Genomic DNA, 20,757 nt, shown 5'->3' with positions numbered 1-20,757 from the left:
GGTGGTGGAATATCCTTTTATTTTGTGAGTCATATGGTTTCTGAGCTCCAACTGTGTTACACATGATGGACATGCTGTTGAAATATCTCTTTAGTATCAAATATGGATGAAGGGATACATGGGTAGATTATGGCAGGCTAAAGATCAAATGCCAATGAAGAGCGATTAAATTTCCTTTAATCATCAGAATCTGAGAGGGCTTTAAGATCTTCCACCTTTAATATAGGCCTTAATAAATAATAATGCTTTGAATGGCTGCAGTATGTTTGAATTTCACAAGTCTTGCATGTCAAAACATATAGACAGGCTCAGCAAATACGTTTCTCGGGACTAGTAGTGCTAATTAAGAAGGGAGGTCAGGGTTAAACAAACAGCTTTGAGAATAGAAAGTGGGAATAATAAACCCAATTTGAGGATTTTTCTAGGGGTTTTGTCCTCATAGAAAATGACAGTGCACCCTGAATGGGTGTTTCTGTTTCGATATATGATTTGCAAATGACTCTCCTAACAGATGTGTCTGTGGGTACCTGAGAGAGTAGTTTGTGCCTTCTACCTTTCTACTCTGCCTGCTCAGGACTGTTAGTTCTTTCTTTGGTGGCTGCTGGATGATTTGTAAATCCTGCAAGGAAGAGACAGGGACTCAGGAAATGGAAGGGGCCTTCCAACAGGGCCTTCTTGGCACAGCTTTCCTGAAGCCTCACTTGGGACTTCAGCTCCCGTCCTCTGGATTCCTGAGAGATGCAGCCTCGGCTGTAGGAACTGTGATGCTCCCGAGGGATGGAGAGCAGGAGAGATACACAGAGGCTGAGCTGCATGTGCGCTGCCTTACACCCGGTTCTTTGGTGGACTCCTGTGGCCCTGGGTTTGTTACTCTGGGATAACATTTCAGTCCGCCTGGTTCTTAGCAGAGACACACATCTCTTGAGCAAACTCTTGAGACTCCATATTTCTTATGGTGCCGTGCCGAGTCTTAAGAATTGTGAGGATTTTTTTTTTTCTCCTGTAGAAAGGTGTAAACCAAAATTTAAAGTCCTGGTTATACAGAGGAGTGTTCCTTACCGTGGTTCTGAGGTTTTGGTCCAGGTTAAGTGTCAACATGGTATCCCAATGACAAGGCCAATTCGTGTCCAGTGGTGCTTGTCCCAGTGTCTGTGAGTGACAGGGCCTCAGACACTGCTTTTCCTGTCTTATGTAGACTTGATGTGACAACCCATCTCTCTTCATTCCCTCCCATTGGCTGTGGTGCCTGTCAGCTGATCCCTTCTTACTTTCAGGTGACAAGTGACTTTCCCCATATACATTTTCTGCTTCAGACTGGCTTGTATGTTCTTTCTGTGGCACAGTGAACAGGATGAGACTTGCCTGGGAACTATGGAACACTCTCCTTGTCTCCCAGCCCGTGAGAGAGCTTGGGAGCTACAGCATACAGCCTTGCTGTCACACCTGCTATGGACACAGGACAGCAATGTCACCATACTGTGTGTGCTGATACTAGATTGGCTTAGACTCCGGTCTTATTTTTCTAAGTTGTCGGCTGAGCATCTCTTAGTAGACCAGCCTAGAGTCCCAACTGCCTCATCTGTAAGCCTGTTACTGGAGAATCAGCAAGATGATTCAGGAAAAGAGTTCAGTACAGATTTTGGTCTTTAGCTGAGGCCATCACTGTGCACAGCACTTCAGTGGGAATGTTGGAACCTGCCATCCTGTGGTGGGGTTGTGGTAATTGTCTGCCTGACAGAGCATGCACTTTCCACAGTCCAGTACCTGTTGCCAGGTTTCCTTTGCATAGACATTCAACTTTGGGAGGTGGCCCTGATGCCTGTATCCCTTTTCTTCTGTGCCTCAGTTTCCATATGTGAGGTGAGGGTAGAGGTATTAGTGGTTGCTGCTATTATATGGAGATGGTTCATGCCCAGTGCTCTGTGCCCACTGTCTGGAACACAGCTGTCAATTAGAAAGGCCAGCAAGGGCTTCTGGGAGATGCTCTGAGAGATGTTATCTTTAGCTTTCTTATTTTTTCAGTTTAGAGTTTTGTTTATTCTCCCACCCCCCGGCACTGTGTGTGTGTGTGTTTGCTGTATAGCCCAGGCTGGCTGTATACTGGACATCCTGCAGCCTCAGCCTCCACAGTGCTGGAATTACCAGCATGCACAGCAAGCCCCCGCTGTACTCTTCATTTTGAAGGTGACAGGGATGGTGGAGAGACTTGATTCCTGGTGGTGTTTGTATGTTTGTTCATGTTTCATGCATTAAATGAACTGTAAAATAGAAAGCAAGAAAGAATGGGCTGGGGCTGGAGGGTTGGCTTAAAGGATAAGAGCACTGACTGCTCTTCCACAGGTTCTGAATTCAATTCCCAGCAACCACATGGTGGCTCACAGCCATCTGTAATGGGATCCGATGCCTTCTTCTGGTGTGTGTGAAGCTACAGTGTATGTATATACATAAAATGAATAAATCTTTTAAAAAGAAAGGAAGGAAGGAGGGAGGGAGGAACAGGAGGAAGGGAGGGAGGAACAGGAGGAAGGAAGGAAGGAAGGAAGGAAGGAAGGAAGGAAGGAAGGAAGGAAGGAAGGAATTCTTGTAGGGTAAGAACACTTGGTTCAACCATGAGGACAGATCTGAGTTCAGATCCCTGAAGACATGTAACATGGTAGGCATGGCCTCTTATGTCTGCTCCCCTACTGCTGGGGCTCCCCTAGTGCTCCCCTAGTGCTAGTCACTGAGTTCTGCCCCTAACATGACAAGATCCAAGTTTATTGAGAAAGTCTATTTTAAGGGATTAAGGCAGAGAATTAAAGAGTACCGATTGCCCATCTCTTGCCTCCATGTGTGTGCATGGGAGAGTTGCATCTCTGTCCGCGAATTCACACACACGAATGTACCACAGACATACAGGCAGCACAGTGTGGAAGTGAGGGTAATCTGTTTTCTGTGTGCTGACTGTTGGATATCTGTGCCTTGTCTCAGACCATACAGGGTCCTCATGTCCAACACAGCAGCAGCACATCGTTGGAGCCCAAACCATTTCTCCAGAACCTTGGAAAAGGGGTGCATGGCGCTGAATCCCATCTTTGGCAATTACTCTAGGGATCCATTTTCCCAGTGTTCGTCAGAGCTGATTTGATCTGCCTGGCAGAAGAAGGCATCTTGTAGTAGTAGAAACCCTTCCATGCTGTTAAATGCACAATTGACCTGCCAGCCCAAGTCTTCCAGTTCTTATCTTTTGATGGAAAACTTACATTTGCATAGCTGGAAGGAATTAGCTTTAAATATCCATCACTGTTAGCACCTTTTACCTGCTTTGAGAGGGTGCTAAGTTGCTGTATTATCCCGTTATGCCTCTGGTTGCTCTGTGCTCGTCAATGTGGGTTTGTTACATAAAAGCCAAGGGGTAGAGAACCCTTCCCCACGGCACGTAATGTCTGCTGGTAGAAGGCGAGAATGTATTAGCTCACACTCATTGACAGGAGCCTTAGGTTAGCTAGGGCACATAAGAAGGCAAGGTTGCGTTTGTTAAGTTTTAGTTAATACCATCTCAACATATAAAGTAAAAGAGAACCGTTGACCCGCTCTGGGCTGGGAAATGGCTCAGCTGAGAGGGTGCTTGCAGAACAAGCGTGAAGAGCTGAATTGGGATTTCCAGCCCCCATATTTTCAAAAGTCAGGCACAATGTAATCCCAGCAGTGGGGAGACAGAGACAGGAGACCCCGTATTCTGACCAGACCAGCACTTCCACATTCAGTGAGAGACCCTGCCTCCAAAAATAAGGTAGAGAGAAATTGAGGAAGTTCATTTCAGGCCTTTGCATATGTGTTTGCCCACAGATACACGGATGTGTTGCGCACCCCCCCCCATCTCTTCCTGTTTCTTTTTCATATCCCCTAACCTCACACCTGCGTGTGTGTCACATAAAACAAAAACAAAACAAGTGGAAATGCCATGTGGTGGAAGGCCTGCCATCCCTTTGAGGAAAGAAAAGGAGAAAAGACAGTGAGTGCCACTCAGGCAAGGCAGGGAAAAACCTTCCATTTGACTCTGAACAGACCTCAGAGTGAGTGTCACTCAGGCAAGGTAGGGAAACTTCCATTTGGCTGTGAACAGACCCAAGGCTAACACCCTGCTTTTGAGCTCTTTCAAAATATCTAACACCCCTGCTTTCAGGTATCATTTGAGAACATAAAATAATAATTCACGGAAGGGGAATTGGATTGTACACTGGGAATTGGGGTAAGTTTTGTTTGCACAGGAAGTGGGCCAGCCTGGACTTACCTCCTCTGCCCTCTCCAAGGCCCCAGGAGTGTCAGTCAGCAAGAGGGCCTGGGGGGGCAGTGACAAGGGTTTGTTTGAGTGTTTTCTAGTTTGGCTGCCCTAGGCGAGGACAGCCTGGTACTGTGGGCCCTCAGTGTTAGGTGTCTCTGGCTGAGAGGTGCTGGGGACAGAGTTCTTAACACTAACTTGTAGAGCAGACCCTTCTGCCTGGTTCATCTGGTGCAGAGAGCTGAGGCCTTATCCTTGTCCTTTGTTCCCAGTAGTTGATTATATGACAACATCTCTTCTCCAGTATAGGCTCATTTCCTGAATGTCACCTTGGCTTGGGAACTCTCCTCACAGAAGTCATGCTGGGTGCCTTGGGTTTTATAGAGGTGGATGGGACTGGACAGTCAGGGCCTGTGCTATGCCAACCTAGCCCCTGACATGTTTCTCCCTTCCAGTGTATTCAAAGATGGATGCTGAATTCCTTCTCTTTCAACCCCTTCCGGCTGTCCTCGTCGCTCTCTTTGTCCCTCCCTATCTCTGTCACTACCTCTTTCTCCATCTGCCTCTGTCTATGGGGATGGAGCCCTTGGGTTTTTCTAAACTCAAGAAGAACCTAATCATGAGGAACTTTGCTCTGAACAGTTAAAAGAAACACTCCCCCCTTTGAAGCCTGCCCCGCTGTCACTGCCTTTCTGAGAATTAGCTGTGTGCCAGACAGGACTCTAAGAATTTGACATTTATTCACTTGGAACAGACCCGAGGCTTCTAGAAGTCCACTGTTAAGACGAGGAGACCAAGGCACAGTGAAGTGTGATTTCCTGCATAGAGTTCTCTGCCTAGGAGGGCAGTTGCAGGAATTTGGACCCCGGGCTGTTTCCTGTGGTCACTGGTTTGTAACTTCTGCTCACCTGGTCTTGCCTACCTCCTTCTTTTCTCCTAGGATTGATATGCAGGGGGTCTGCTTTAGCATGTGCACAGCTGTTGCTGGGAACTGCAGGACCACACCTTGAGCCTTCGTGCCACTCTTGAGTGTTTCATCTGTCTATGCCTTTCAAATTTTTGTTTGTCGCTAATACAGGACCTATAGGGACTGAAAATATGTCCCGGTATAATTAGGACCAAGCACATCCTTTTGTCTCTAGTGTATGTGCCTATTACACGTCTCCCCCCTCTATCTTTTGAGTTGTTTGGCTGTGGTACAGTTTTCTAATTAACCTCACATCTGTAACCCTCATTTTATATTAGGTTAGCCTCTGACCAGCCAACGATTGATTTGTTCCGCTCAATCACCTCTGTGAAAAAGTAGGGTTAGCCAGAGTGCCCTGCCCAGAGCACTGGTCCTCTACCTGGGGTCTTTTTTGTAACAAGCCGGGGGAGCAAATCCTCCTTACACATGAAAGCACTCATGAGGGAAGATTTTGATTGACCACCATAAAGATGTAGCCACTTAGAGTTAATCTGAGTTACCTTTAGAAAGCCTGTAGTTACATGGCTAGTAGAATTGTGGATTCACTAGCTGTGTGTCCTGGATAGTATTAGTAATATAGGAGGTGGGAAGATGCATAAAGACAGGGACCACAGATGAGCTGTTCTCACTGAAACAGTTTTTAACTGTCTGTATTTCCATGTTGTCTCAGAGCAACATGTATGTATGTGTGTGGTATACATGCATATGAACGTGCATATGTATGTGTACATACATGTACATGGCATTGAGGAGTGGCTGCCTTGTTGTCCGTCTGGCTAGCAAGACATTGCCTTTGCCTTCCAAGCATTGGATTGGCCAGGGGTTGGGGGTGGGGTGGTCCCTTGGCCACCTGGCATTTACATGGATTCTGGCTTGGACAACAAACACTTCAACTACTCGCAACGTCCCAGAGCATGAAGCACTCCTAACACATTTCAGCCTTCAAATCCTAAGCTTCTCCGTTGTCAAGTCACTTAGGCACAGGCATTGAATGGGCTTGTAATTTTCAAAAGTCAGACTGTAGCATGAGCTTCGAGAGCATCTTGGTCAAAGGGGCTCAGGGGTACTAGGTCTCCATCCCAGTCTTGTGGCCATGATCAGTTCCATGTTACATTCCTTGCCAGGGTGCACCTGGTTACATCATGTCTCCCTAACTAAATCTGCTTCGGGATAAACTCCAGCAGAATAAATCTATCTTTGTAAAATTTTTACCTTTATTTATTTGTGTATGCATGAGTACATGAGTGTATTTGTATGAGTACTTGTGCCACGGCATGTCTGTGGAGGTCAGAGGACAACAGAGTCGCCTCTACCTCTCAGGAGATTGAAATTGAGTTAAGCTATTCTGCTAGCACAAGAAGTCTATTCTAAGGCTTCATCAGTGTTAGGCAATTTGGCTTTTACTGTTGTTGTGATTTGGGGAGGGGAGATACAAATGCATGGGGAGGTCAGAGGCCAACCTTGAATGGCATAGCTTATGCACCCTCCACTCTCCTTGGAACCTCACAAGGCAGGTTAGGCCAGCTGGAGGCACAGCTCCTGATACCTGCCTGTCTCCTTGCCTTACATTCCTTGGGATTTCAAGTGTGTATCAGCACACTGTTCCTGTGGGTGCTAGGAATCAAACTCAGGTCTTCATGCTTGCAAGGCAGGCCCTTTGCTGACGGAGCACCCCCTCATCTGTGTCCTCAACTCCCCACCATTGATTGGTCTTTTGTATATCTGGAATGCTGGGCTGCCCCTCCGTAAAGCAGCAGGTCGTGCTTGACCTGTGTAAGACAGTGAGTACTAGGGGGCGGGGGTGCTGGTTTAGAAGGCAGGGCAGAATCCCAGGAGGTAGATTATATCTGTGTATGTCAGGTAGCTTAGCTAACCTGTAATGACCTGTCATCTCTGAGATGTTTCTTGTGACCTTGTCTGCATCGTCTTTGGACATCTCAAGTGGCTTTCTTACGTTGAAAACGGGCCATATCTCAGAGATATAATCACTTGTGTCTACTCCGGAGGTTGGAATCCTCTTACTACTGCCCGCCTCCTCCAGACTTCCACCCGGGGTATCCCATCTAATATCTGCCATGGGTGTCTGAGTGCAGGCCATTTGATTTCGAAATTCCACTGCAAGATCAGAAGAAAAGGTCTTGGTGGGCTGTGTCTGTGAAGAGGAGGTTGCTGGGAAGCATGGGAAGCTTCACAGAAGGAAGAGAACTGTAGGGTCTAGGAAGTAAGCCTGAGTCATCCATCGCAGGGGAAGGCCCCTGTTGGCATAGTCTCTAGGATTAAGCCTGTAGCACACTCAGGCTTGCAGTGAATTTCCCAGAAAAGCTGACTTAACATGCTTGTTAATATGCATGTCTTTTTATAAACAGTTGACTTATTTTTATTTGATGTGTGTGTGTGTTCACCTGCATGTGTGTGTATGCATCATATGCATGTCTGTTTCCTGAGGAGACCAGAAGAGGGTGTCCGATACCCTGAGACTGGAGTTATAGATGGCTGTGAGCCACCTGTTGTGGGTGCTGGGAACTGAACTGGCATCCTTTGCAGGAGCAGCAAGCTATTTAACTCCCGAGCCATTTCTGTACACACATCTCTTCAATCTTACCATATCCAGGATCCAAATGAGAAGCTGATCTTGGAGGACTGTATGGACGGCCGTGGCCTGTGTTCTGCTTTATCAGTTTCCTCAGAACATAGTAAGCGAGGAGTAAGTCTGCATGGGTACATTTTGGTGAATTAAATTGCAGCAGTTTCAGTATCACTTCCCTAAGAACTTCAAATGATGTTTATGCAACAAGCATCCTTGGATGAAAACAAAATCTTCTAGTCTGAGTTTCCTCATTTGGTAGCTTATGAGAACCTTCCCAGGTGTTCCAGTTGAGAGAAGCCAGAAATTTGGTAGTGGTTGTCTATTTTGATGTTTTGAGACAGTTCTTACTACGATACTTAGACTGGGCTACAACGCTGAACCCTCTGGCCTCAGACTCAAGAATGCTAGGATTATAGATGTGTACCACTATACCACACCCAGAGTAGAATATCAACACAACTTTAGCCACAGGGAAATCCTGGGTGTTTACCACTCATTTCTATTATAGGGCACCAGTTATCTTAAATTGCTTGTCACAAGCTTAAAAGGTAATTCTGTTATATGTCTGTTTAACTATTGATTTAAAACATCTTTTTCTATATGCCTTGGATAGATTTTACTTTTTGTTTGCACATGTCCTTGCATTATAAAAATTGAACCTATTAAAGATGGTGGGATTTAGCAAAGACCTCTTAACTCTACATGCTTTTATCACTTTCCTGAATTAATAATTTTATGTCCCCCATTTCTTCTCCTTGGCCCAGGATCCATCCCTCTATTTGGATCTGTGCATATGACTTGATTAATTAGGCAGTCTGTTAATTCTGATTTACTGAGTTATAATAGATCAGTGTCCAAGCATCACTGTGTAATTCAGACTAAAAAGCTCTTCATATTATCAAAACAAAATTTAAATGAACAGATAAGCACATTGAAACGTGCTACATTAAAACAATGCATCTCCCAAGGGAAACGAATTTTAAAGTATAAAAAAAATGACTTCTTCCTCCCACGTTATCATTATTTTTTTATTGTGACACCTGTCAGATTGTCTTTCACAAGGAACATCCTTAAAAGGATTAGATTTTCTTCTTAGGTTTGGAAATTATAGCCAAACAGGACCGAGTGTGATCCAAGCATGATAGATGCATTGTGTTTTCGATCGCAGTAGTTTAGTGCTGCTGCACGCGCTTATGCTCGTCCTGACCACACTGGCCTCTGATATTGGAATCACTTGTGGACGTGAACTTCAGCGGTATGGGGGGGAGGAGGGAGTTTCAATAAGCCTGGCTCTCTTTCACAGCTGAAGGCATTGATGGTCATTAAAGATCACTGGGCCACGTTCCTTCTCCTCCTTTGCTAATGGCTTATTGCTAAGAACAATCAGGCATCTCTCCTTTCCCCTTCTGCCTCCTTTGGATCCTTTCTTGGTACATGACAGTGCCTTAGAAAATGAGCAGGTAAGGCTGTCAAGAAGGTTCCTTGGTGGGTAAGAGTGTCTGCTACGCAAGCAAGAGGACCTGAGTTCAAATCTCCAGTAAAGTCATGTGAAAATGTTGGGCATGGACACATGCACCTTTGACCCCTGAACTGAGGTGAGGTGGTTGACAGAATACCTGGAGCAGGCTAGACCAAGACTGTATCTCAAGGGAATGGGGCAGGGGTGTTGGAGATCAGGACTCTGTTCTTGCACTCTCCTGCCACACATGTATGGCACACACATGCTCTCCACACACATGCACACACATACACACTAAGTTTAAGAAACTGAGCACATAAGTCAACACAAGAATACGTTTCCTTGTCCTGTGAATCCTGCAGTTCGTATTTTGCAATTATTAGTTTCCAGGAACATCTATGGTGAACATCAGTTTGTCTCTGCCCTGCCCCTGTGCATGCCCCACCCCTTGTGCACTCAGGCACACAAGCAACAATGGTTTGTTTATGTGCACTTATATCGCTTGGCATCTCAGAGGTGTGCAGACTGGCGGGTGGAAAAGTTTAAACACCAGCAGACTCCCTGTCCCAGCTTCCTCAGCCACATCTGGAGCTGCACAGCTGGAGTAAGCGGAGATGATGAATTTAATATGTATCCATTCATGAGTTTACTAAACTCTTAACTTTTTATGAATGACTATATTCAGTTTCTATGGAAAATGGAGAAATGGATACTGAAAGTGTTCTTTCTGAGTGTAAGAGTTTGAGAGAGAATTTGGGAGTAGGGAGAGAGAACAGACTGTGTATGGAGTCAGAGATCAACTTGAGGTGTTTCTTCAAAGATCACCCACCTTGGTTTGTTGGTTTTTGTGTTTATTTTGAGACAGAGTCTCTCAGTAGCCTGTATCTTGTCAGCAACTCTTGGTAGGCTGGCCTTTGGGCTCCAGGGCTCTGCCTTTCTCCATCTCACTGGTGCTGGGATTATAAGTGTGTACACCATGTCCAGTTTTGTGTGTGTGTGTGTGTGTTTAAACGTGGGTCCTGAGGTCATATTTGCACAGCAGTCCCTTCATCAACTGAGCCATCCCCTCAGCTGAATAGATGTTTACTGAACTTAGTGTGCTGCCGATTGCTCTCCATACCCCAACCATACCCAGAGGCAATAAACCTTAGCTCCTGGGTATCCTCCTGTAGTAGCACCCAACGCTGCCATTCCTTGATCTAGAAGATTGTATTGAAGGCAGTTGCAGAAGGGTGTTTAACTCAGATTGGTGTTTGGGGGTTCTGTGAATCTGCTTAGTTTTCTTTAGGAGGAACCTTTGATGTTAGTCCTAGGTGGCTCTCATCTTGGGGGTGGTTACTGTTCCAAGGGGAAGCCAGGTTCTGGCTCTCGTTCGGCAGCCTCGATGACAGACAGCATGATACTTGAGTTTCCTGCTAGCTTCTCTCTCTTCTCAAGAAGGAACCAAATAAGGGATTTTTTTAAGAAGCCAAACCATTCTTGATTAAATTCAATCTCTAGTCATTTTCAAAGAGACATTTTGACACAGAGATGTTATCTGGGATATTTACAGGTCACATTTTCAATCAGAACTTTAATTTGTGTTATTGTATTTAACCTTTTTTTTTTGTTTCTCTTACATTCAAATCCCAGGCCTTATACATTCCAGACTCTTTATTAAATATCCATATCCCTTTACCTTGATTTTGTTGTTGTCTGCTTTGCCTTTCATTCCCTGAGTTAGAATCTCCTTGTTAGTAGCCCAGGTTGGCTTTGAACTTTTAACCCTCCTGTGTTAGCCAACAGTGCCCTTGGGTTATGGGCATGGACCCCCCCCCCACTCTTCTGAGTCCTTATTTTTAAATTTTAGTTGTACATGTACATGTGTGTACCTGTGTATTCATGTAGAGTTCAGACATTTACATAGGTTGTCCTCCTCAATTGCTCTTCTTTTTATTTTTTATTTTTTTAATTAGTGAGAAAAAGAAACTGAGTGTTTGTGTGTGAGAGAGAGCACAGGGCCCTGGCATGCATGTAAAGGTTAGATGACAACTTTGAGTGTGGTCCTCTCACTGTCTACGAGATAGGGCCTCTCTTGTTTATCGCTGTGTATGTCTGGCTCACTAGCCTGTGAGCTTCCAGCCATTCTCCACTCCCTGCCTCCTGTATGCCTGCAGTGACACGCAGAGATCAGGGTTGTGTGTGCTGGGCATGTTGCTTTTACGTTGGTCCTAAGGATCTGGACTCAGTCAGTCTTGGGTGTCAAGCACTTTCCCAGTGGGCCATTTTCCCTCCACCACACCTTATTTTTCACCATAGGGTCTTTTACTAAACCCATAACTTACTGATTCAGCTATGTGTACATATAGCTGGCTAATGAGCCCCAAGGATCCCCTTACAGAAATGTGTTGTCACACTAAGATTTGTACAAGGGGATCTCAACTTGGGTCCTTGGACTTTCAGGACAAATTTTACCATCTCCACAGTCCTAATTTAGCATTTTTTGTACGTAACATTGGTTTTCCACATCCAGGTCTTAATAATAGGACAAGAGAACCACCTAGAAATGACTGCCTAAAGGATGAGATAAGTAGTCATCTTGGATTTTAAGCATCCTTAGACACAGAGCACCCCTACCTCAGTGGTCCCTAAAAAGTCTCAAGGGCAACATGAAGAGACTCTCTGGATTAAGGGCCTTCTTAATGTGTGTGACAGTGGAGAGAAGCAGGCAAGACCCCTGCAAGACTGGATACTGTTACTGTGTGGCTTTATTAATTGGATTTATTCCTTTAAAATGACACATGGATGAAAACAACCACCTCTTCTGTGGTCATGGTGAGCAGATGTTTACCGTAATTCTCTGCTCAGTGGAAAAAAAAAAAAAAAAGGCCTCTTCGACCCAACACAAACAGCCACGTTGGCCTGGCTCGGCCAGAACCTTGGCATTTGGGTCTTACTTTATATATCACAGCTCCAGTTCCACAAGCTTCCAAGTGTGAGGCTTAGCTCACCAGCTTCTCCATCTGCAGGCAAGGCCTGCTCACAGAGGTCTATTATGTGAGTCCTTCATTCTCACACTGTTCTTGGCCTTGGCCCTTCCTCATTGAAACCAATATCCCATCTGCAGAGCTCTGTTTTTTCCTGTCTCTTCCTGTGGAACCCCTGCCTCCCTGGCCACCCCATGTCAGCTTTTGCCTGGGTTTGTGGCTATGCTTCGGGGTGATTTCAGTCACAGGAGTCTGCTCCTGGTTTGCTTTCTGGATGAGGGAGTCTGATGTCTTCTGGCACTCTGTGAAATAAAAGACATCTCCGTTCTTCACAGTTTGCATTTGTGGCCCTTTGTTTTTACACGTGGGTTTTCTTGGTTGCCTCACTTCTGCATTTTTTTTGCTAGTTCCGGTCTTTTTTCTTGAGCACTAAGTTATTGTGGACTGGTGGAGTCTCTGCCCACACCTGCCCCCTCATAGTTCTGCACATGGTGCCTCCTCCACACGGCCCTGGCTTTCTCTGTGGAAGACTGCTGCGTGCTTGCGGGCAGGGTGGACAGGAAACACAAAAGCAGAATTTTGCTTTTCTTGGGAAACTCCTCCCTTGGATTGGGGGACTCTGGGTGGCTCTTCTTATTTTGTTTCCAATGCCAAAATAAGCAGGAATCTTGAATAAACACCAGCCTAGGAAAAAATAAGTAATTTTAACATTAAGGGGAACATATGTTCATGTTGAGAGAAACCAAACTGGACAGGAGCTGGTGGTTCGGTAAAGCCTGTGGTATCTCCCTTTCAGTGCAGACCAAGTTTTGATTTATTTACTAAACTAATTTGTGTCCCCCATCACCGAGTCTCTTCTTGTTGTAAATAAGTCTTGAGTTTAGGAAATTAAGGTATGGGCTGGCGAGATGGCTCAGCGGGTAAGGGCACTGACTGCTCTTCCGGAGATCCCAAGTTCAAATCCCAGCAACCATAAGGTGGCTCACAACCACAAATGAGATCTGACACCCTTTTCTGGTGTGTCAGAAAACAGCTGCAGTGTATAATAATAAATAAATCGTTGGGCCTGAGCGAGGCGGGCCAACTGGAGTGACCGGAGAGAGCAGAGGTCCTAAAAACAATCACATGAAGGCTCACAACCATCTGTACAGCTACAGTGTATTCACATGCATAAAATTAATAAATACATCTTTAAAACAATTTTTAAAAAGGAAATCAAGGTATACTAGAAATTAACTGATATATGCCATATATTACAGAGTTTGGAGTTTTCCTCATTTTTCTGTGGTCTAAGTTGTGTATCTATTACTGTGACAAAATATCTGGTAGAAATAACGTAAGGTGCAAGAGGTATTCGTTGGCTCACAGACCAACATGCAGGGAAGGGATGGCACCCAGAACACCCTGGTACACACCTTGGTGCATGGTGACAGTGGCTTGTGGTAGTTGGTCATACAGCACAAGATAGCAGTCATGGTGCTGGGATGGAAGTAGGGCTGATACTATATCCCTCAGGGCTCACCCCCACTGACCTACCTCTACAGCATCACAAAATGGGGAGTGAGCTTTTAAACTCATGAGCCCAGTGTTAGCAATGGGGTCTGGGCTGAGTGTTTAAAGTCCTGAGCCAGGGAGAGTAGTCTCCATCTGAGCCACATGGTTTGAGGTAAGCATTATCTCGAAATCAGGGTTGCAGTTGTCCAAATAGGATTCTTATTTCATCTGACTTAAGAGGGTGGGATCAAGGGTGTGATGTCTGCTCTAGATGTTTGCCTGATTAGCGACATATTACTTGTCTTTTCCTCTGACCAGAAAATACCTGTTGGTGAAACAGGACAGATGCTTGAGGGTTTCAGATGGTTTGTGGGTGGTGGGTCTTGAAAACTCTGCTAATTTGCAAAAATATGGGATACAGTGTAGGATAAGTAATAGAGAACAATGTAGGATACAGTGTAGGATAAGTAATAGAGAACAATGTAGGATACAGTGTAGGATAAGTAATAGAGAACAATGTGGGATACAGTGTAGGATAAGTAATAGAGAACAATGTAGGATACAGTGTAGGATAAGTAATAGAGAACAAGGTTCTTTAAGGGTTACCATTGATCCCATGTAAATTCAGAGCCCGGGAGAAACTCACCAAGACTGCCTTCCACTTTGTAAGTGAAATACCCGGGTCTTTAAAATGTCATTGTTGCCAAAGGGAAAGCGGTGGAGCATTCTGGGTACCGGTGTGTGTTTCCAGTGTCAAAGCCAGAGGGGTTTTGATGGGACTGGCAAGAGCAGTTAGCTTTGTTGTGCAGTTCTGTAGTTTCGTTTGTTTTACACATTCTCCATATAGCTCTGCCTACCCCTGAACTCATGTCATGCCAGTTCTGCCTCCCAAATGCTGGGCTCTAAGATGCCCATAGCTTGTATATCTGCATGTGCAGAAGGTACCTCTGATGCCTACCTAGAAGTCATGAAAACCCTCAGCCCTTAATAGCCTTCTTTTTACTTGGAGTTTTTGACACGAGTAGATTTAGAAACTGGTAGGGTGCATTGGAGCATACATTTAGACTGTTCAGTTCAAAAATAAATAAACTCAGGGCTTAAGTACTCTGAATAGGGGAAAAAAATAACTATAACAGCACCTAGCTACACTCCCCCAAAGGTGCCATCTCCAGCTGACAACACTGTTCAGGAGTCAGTCGGTGCACAAAAGAGGATGGCGGTAGGCTGGTTGCAGTGTTCCCTCTTTTCAGTCCTTATAGTATGCTGTGCTGTGATTTTTTTTTCACCCCATTCAGACTCTTGATGGCTGCAGATCCCATCCCTGTGTCAGGGCAAAGTAGGCAGGGATGGTGTCAGGGCCACACTGGAAATCCTCAGAAATCTTGTGCAGTGATTATTCTGTGCCTGCTTATCAAGTCCTTGTGCTCCAATGGCTCATCCGGTAAGTAGCATTCTAACAGTATAGTCTTGAATGCTTTGGGGATAAGGCAGGCCCCCATCCTTACCCCCACCCCACCCCCACCCCGGCCTCATGGTCTGTGTTAGCACACTGAGGCTTGGGGAAGTTAGCTGTATTAAACTGCCTGGGGCTTATGGAAACAGTAAGTGAAACTGAGCCAGGAATGTCTGTTATCATGCAGTAAAAGGTTCTGCATCAGGACCAGTCGCCAGGCTCCGGTGCTGTGTACGGGTGTGTGATATGGCCACCTTGAGGGAAGCGGGGCCAAGAAAATGAGACTTACTTTTTCTTTTTCCTTCTTGTCTAGAATTGGTTTAGAACTTGGAATTTTCAAGGTATACTTCATATTCAAAGCAAAGCTTTTTTGTTTCTTTAAAAGTCTTACTTGTTTGTTTCTGCTGTGCAATCTTGATTCCTTAACCAGCAAGAATATGGGCACTGTCCCTTATCTTAGGATTAGAGTTTTCAGTTTCTTGAATTAGGCTATGTAGGCTCCCATGATTCCCTGTGGTCTTAGGAACCAAGGCTCTCCTCTCAGCATCTCCTCTCCACCTTTCTTCTCTCCCACCACCAGCTTCGCCCACTCTGATCTTGTTAGAGGTGATACTGGCTGTTATGTGTTTGGGGCTCATTAATACATGCTTCAGGAGAAGTTAGGTGTTCAGGAGCCTTGGAGGAGTTTTCTAAGGATGGCACTTTTCATACCTTCATTTGCATGTTAAATAGGGGAAAGACTGCAAACTTCATAGCAAGGTAACTATTATAAGTTCCAGAAATTACACTTGTAAGTCTAGGAATTTCTCTCCAAAGGCACTGCATTCAAATTGGGAGAGAAATAAATTTAAAGTTGTGTCTTCTGCTAACTTGTGATCATAACTTCTTAAGAAATCTTTGATAAGAAGTTTACATTCTACCAGAAGTTCCCATGGATGCATAACGCTGAAGTTGTATCACTTCAAATTTGCGTCTTTACTGAGTAAATGTAGTTTCGGGAGATGATGAGTCTTAAGAGTCATGTTCAGGTTAAAGATCAGACACATTGGTGAATTTGGTAAGTGCTTAACTGCACGTAAGGCTTCAAGGTGTCATCTTTTCCTGTGTCCATGTGTACAGTAACAGTTTCCCTCTGCCCATAGCTATCCTCGTGTCTGGTAAGCTCTGTATGTTTTCTGTTTGGGTAATCTAAAGATATTTTCTAGTTTTCCTTGGAGATTTTCTTTCTAGTGTTTGGTAATCTGGCAGCATGTTGTTTGATTCTCCTTGTGTTTATGAGTCTATCCAATTTGTTTTCTGATTTCTGATTGTATTCTACTACAGTTGGAGGATTTAATTTCCTAGTGTTCTGTTTTCGGCTCAGCATACAGCCCCTGCCGAGGAAAGTCCTCCAGGTAACTGTGTCTTCTTTCATTATGGGATGTTTCCTGTGGCTGGCTGGCTGGTCTAGCTCCTTCGTTTCTGTCTTCTATCTCCTTATTCCCCTTCTGCCTCAGTTGTCTTCGATTAGGATTATTGGAGTAGTGAGTTGCTGGCTGCTCTCACAACGTCACTTCTCTGTTCAAGCCCATCAGTCTTTGCTTCTGGTGGTTCTTTGGGATCTTTGAGCCTTGGTTCTTAAGGATAGCATTTCTTGAGCAGATGGAAATGTAGCCTACTATTTTGTTGTCTACTCTTAGGGTTCTTTCTGATTTTGATTTTAGACATGTAGTCAATCCTATCAGTAGAACTGTAGGACTATCCCGGGCAGCCCTCTAACACTGGGGGCAGTACCCTTCCCAGTGTAGGTAAGCAGAAATAAAGGATTGGTAGCTTATTTAGCCAGTGTATTATTTTGTTATTGTAGGCAGCTGGTGAGGTCCAATTGAGGCCACATCAACATTATCTTCGGTGGCAGATGGGCAGGGGCTTCGATTTACCCAGATTGGTCTTTCATCTCGACTGTTCCAGAGCTTTGTATAGACCTAGCCTAACTCAATACAAACATATTCCATGGGAAAAATATGCTTTTGATGTTTTAGCAAATAAGGATAAAATGCAATTTTCTCACTACTGAATCTCTGACTCTACAGCCCTCTCTGTGTGCTGGCCACGTGGCAAAGTCCAGGTGCAACTGTCATATAGAAATTGCTTTTCCCCCAAAATACAGAAATGGGAAATAAACCAATTTGGGCACAAGTTGTGTATGCTAGATTTACTTAGTATCTGTGGAACATCTCCTTGCGTTCATTGTATTAAGGACTAATCAAAGAGTTAGAAGAGCTTCATTTCTGCCAATAAGCATGGGTAGAGTCTACAGTCATATCTCAGCTGCTGATGGATTAGTTTTGCTAACATTACTATAGCCAAATATTTCTTCTTTCTCATTACAGTGGCATTGTATATTTATTTTAGATCTGTCAGTGGGAACACAGGATGGAGCTGATGTGAACACAGGCATGCACATAGACATTATTTCTCACTGAAAGGATTCTGTTTTGGCAGACTCACGTAGCTCAGACTGGCCTTGAACTCGCTGTGGAGCTAAGGATTACTTTGAATTCCTTTAACCTTCACCTTCTAAGTGCTGAAGCTATAGGCATAAAGTCACAATCTCAGTTATTAGCAAAGTTTTAAGTTACTTATCTTTGATTTTATGTATCTGTCTTAATATTGCAAACCATATTTTGATGTACAGTTGGCTGTGATCAATTCACTTGGAATAGAAAGGGGTTTTTCAGAAGAGAGTTTATTTATATGTTAAAATTGTTTTAGTAACAGCTGTGAGTGGTCTGTAGAGTTGGTCATTGGTAGAAGAAGCCAGGTGGTATTGTATCTTCCCTTGCTTGGATTGTGGACTGAGTCCTTATTACTTGTGTAGCAGAATCCCACCTTCCTACCTGCTTCCCAGAAGCCATCAGCTAACTGCCCTTGTCCCAGACAGCCACCAGAGTTCCTGGTTCACAAATGCAGAGTAAACAGAAAATCTTGCTAATTTGAGCCCAGTGGGAGCCTTCACAGTGTAATGAGGGGCTAATTTTGAAAGCACAGAGACATCTTAGAGAAGGAGAGCCAAATTTTTAAATGATCTGAGAGAACTAATTGAGAATGGCACTTAAGAGTGAGATGCTAACACATGGAAGAATTGCAACTGGAGATTCGTGTCCTCCAGGAGTCTGAGTAATTACACTGTCTTAGTTAAGTTCCTGTGGATGCTGATCTGAGCCTGGGAATGATTCCGCACAGGTTTGTGGAAGGAATGTCCCTGATAGGTTTTAACGAAGTACACGGTGGTGAGAGTGGTTGGAAGTTCTCCAGGCCCTGACCTTAGTGATGTTAGTGAACGAGGAGAGGGTGGTTAATCTCAGGCCCCTACCATTCTTAAGATGCTCCTGTTGTAAACATAGCCCTATGCAGACTGGCTCAGCAAGTGCAGTTTTTGTTGTCAGCCTCCTTTGACATCATAATAAATTTCAGTTGCCAAATCTTTCTCCATAGAATAAAATGGAGGAGAGCCGTGCAGGGTATCTGGACCGGAGCCAGGCATGGGTAAACACAAGCAGACATTCTGACGTGGAAAGGCTCCTACCGGAGTGAGGGGATCCCACTGGGTTGGCTTTTCTTCGTGCAGCCACCCTGGCACTCTGTTCCCGAGCGGCGCCTTTTGTTCTGACTCCGAGCCCCTGTGCTATTGGGCATATGTAACCTCACTGCGGCACGCTGGTTCTCTGGACCCAGCTTGTGAGGACCACCACCTGTTGCCCTTGACTTGGGGCTCCATAGTGTTGTCTTTTGTTTTCCTCTCATTACATTTTGAACATCAATTTCGTGACTTGAAAAGAAAGTAATGACTTTCAAGATGATTGGAAGGATGTTTCAGGTAGTCAAAGATGTTTTGCTGTTCTTTCATTTTTTTTCTAGTTCATTCAGACTTCATTCTTAATAATTTTCTACTTCTGTGACCCCAAATATTCAACTGACAACTGAAGAGGACTACCAAACACTTGCTTTTTACCCATTTGTACCCCAAGATTTTCATTCTTCTCTAAACTACGTCTGAGGCTGGAGAGAAGGCACGGTGGTTAAGAACACTGGCTGCTCTTCCAGAGGTCCTGGATTCCAATTCCCAGCAATCACACGGTGCCTCACAACATTCTGTAACTTCAGTTCAGAGGGATTCAGCATCCTCTTCTGGTGGTGTCTGTGGGCACTGCATGCACATGCTACATAGACATACATGTAAGCAAAACACCCCTACATGTAAAATGAGACTAATGTCTAACTTACTCCTTTTGTGCATTTGCTGATGCTGAGGATGTCCTTTCGGAGGAGTGCTATCCACCTTGTTTTGTGAGACAGGGTCTCTCTTCTTGCAATAGAGGCTCACCTATTGGACCAAGTTGGCTGCTGGCCAAGGAGTTCCAGCCATCTACCCGTCCCAACTTCCCTAGTGCCAGGTTTATATGCATACATGTGTGTCCCCAGCTTCACTGTCTTATGTGGGCACTGGGGATTAAACTTGGGTTCTCAGCTTTCACACCAAGTACTTACCGACTGGAACATCTATTTCTCCTGACCCCCAATTGTTTCCCCTAAAAGGACTTTTAGTGCCCCTGCTTTTTATATAACACGTGTTGGTAGCTCTTACTTGATGTGTGTGGCCGACTAGTCTCTGGTCTTTCCAAAGTCGTTTATTCCATTTAGAAATAATTTGCCACCTTACCTTATTGTGGTAACAGTGCCTTTTATCTTTCCTGTTAACACACCTGCCTGGAGTTGCTACAGAGTCAGCTCTTCCAGTGCGTTCTCTGTGAGCTCAGTGGTAGCACAGGGGTGAGGAGAGGTTTGTCTGAGGATGGGCAGCAGGGGAGGGAGAGCTGCCTGGGGGTCCTGTATCTAATTGGTTGTGTCCCTTAAATGCTGTATCTACCCCTTTGACAGAGATTCTGCTGCTGTCTTGTGCTGGGGCTGTATCCCCTCCCGATGTCTAATCGATGGTGACTGGTAATTGAAAGGATTAGTTACCGGTTCTTCCACGGTGAGAAAGGGCTCATTAACCTTTGCTCAGCACAGCCACCTCGTCCTCGGGATGCAAGTGTCAAGGTACCGTGAAGCAGCTTCTTGAAATCATGGCTGCTGGACTACTTGGAGTTCTGGCTATATAAGGGCCTAGAAGATTCCACAAACTCATTGGTCATCTGGAAGATGCATGTACTGCCATTACTTCCAAGAACAGTCAGCATCCATATATCTAGCATCTAGCAGGTATAGCTAGATAATGCATTTTATAGGCATGGAATTTAAAGTACTTTAATAAAGTAAGCTTCAAAAATGTTAGGTCCACACACAAGCCACCCACAAGACAGTCATAAGGCAGTCTGGTCCCAAGCTTTCTGTGGAAAAGGTGACTTGTGTCTACTGAATATGTTCAACATGATTGTTACAAGAAAATAGTTATATTTTAAAGTTTCCTTAAAGAGATGGCTCAGTGGTTAAGAGCACTGACTGCTCTTCCGAAGGTCCTGAGTTCAAATCCCAGCAACCACATGGTGGCTCACAACCATCTGTAATGAGATCTGACGTCCTCTTCT

General features: G+C 44.7%; 1 protein-coding gene across 5 annotated transcripts in view; it reads left to right on the top strand.

The window, feature by feature from the left end:
* The window catches only part of Foxp1 (forkhead box P1), a 601,333-nt gene that overhangs the window by 219,172 nt on the left and 361,404 nt on the right, over window positions 1-20,757 (top strand). The gene's annotated exons all lie outside the window — the stretch shown is intronic.

Source organism: Mus caroli, chromosome 6 (assembly GCF_900094665.2).
Source record: "Mus caroli chromosome 6, CAROLI_EIJ_v1.1, whole genome shotgun sequence".
In the NCBI taxonomy this organism is placed as follows: domain Eukaryota; kingdom Metazoa; phylum Chordata; class Mammalia; order Rodentia; family Muridae; genus Mus; species Mus caroli.
The sequence above is the reverse complement of the archived record's forward strand: the minus strand, read 5'-3'. Positions and strand labels throughout refer to the sequence as shown.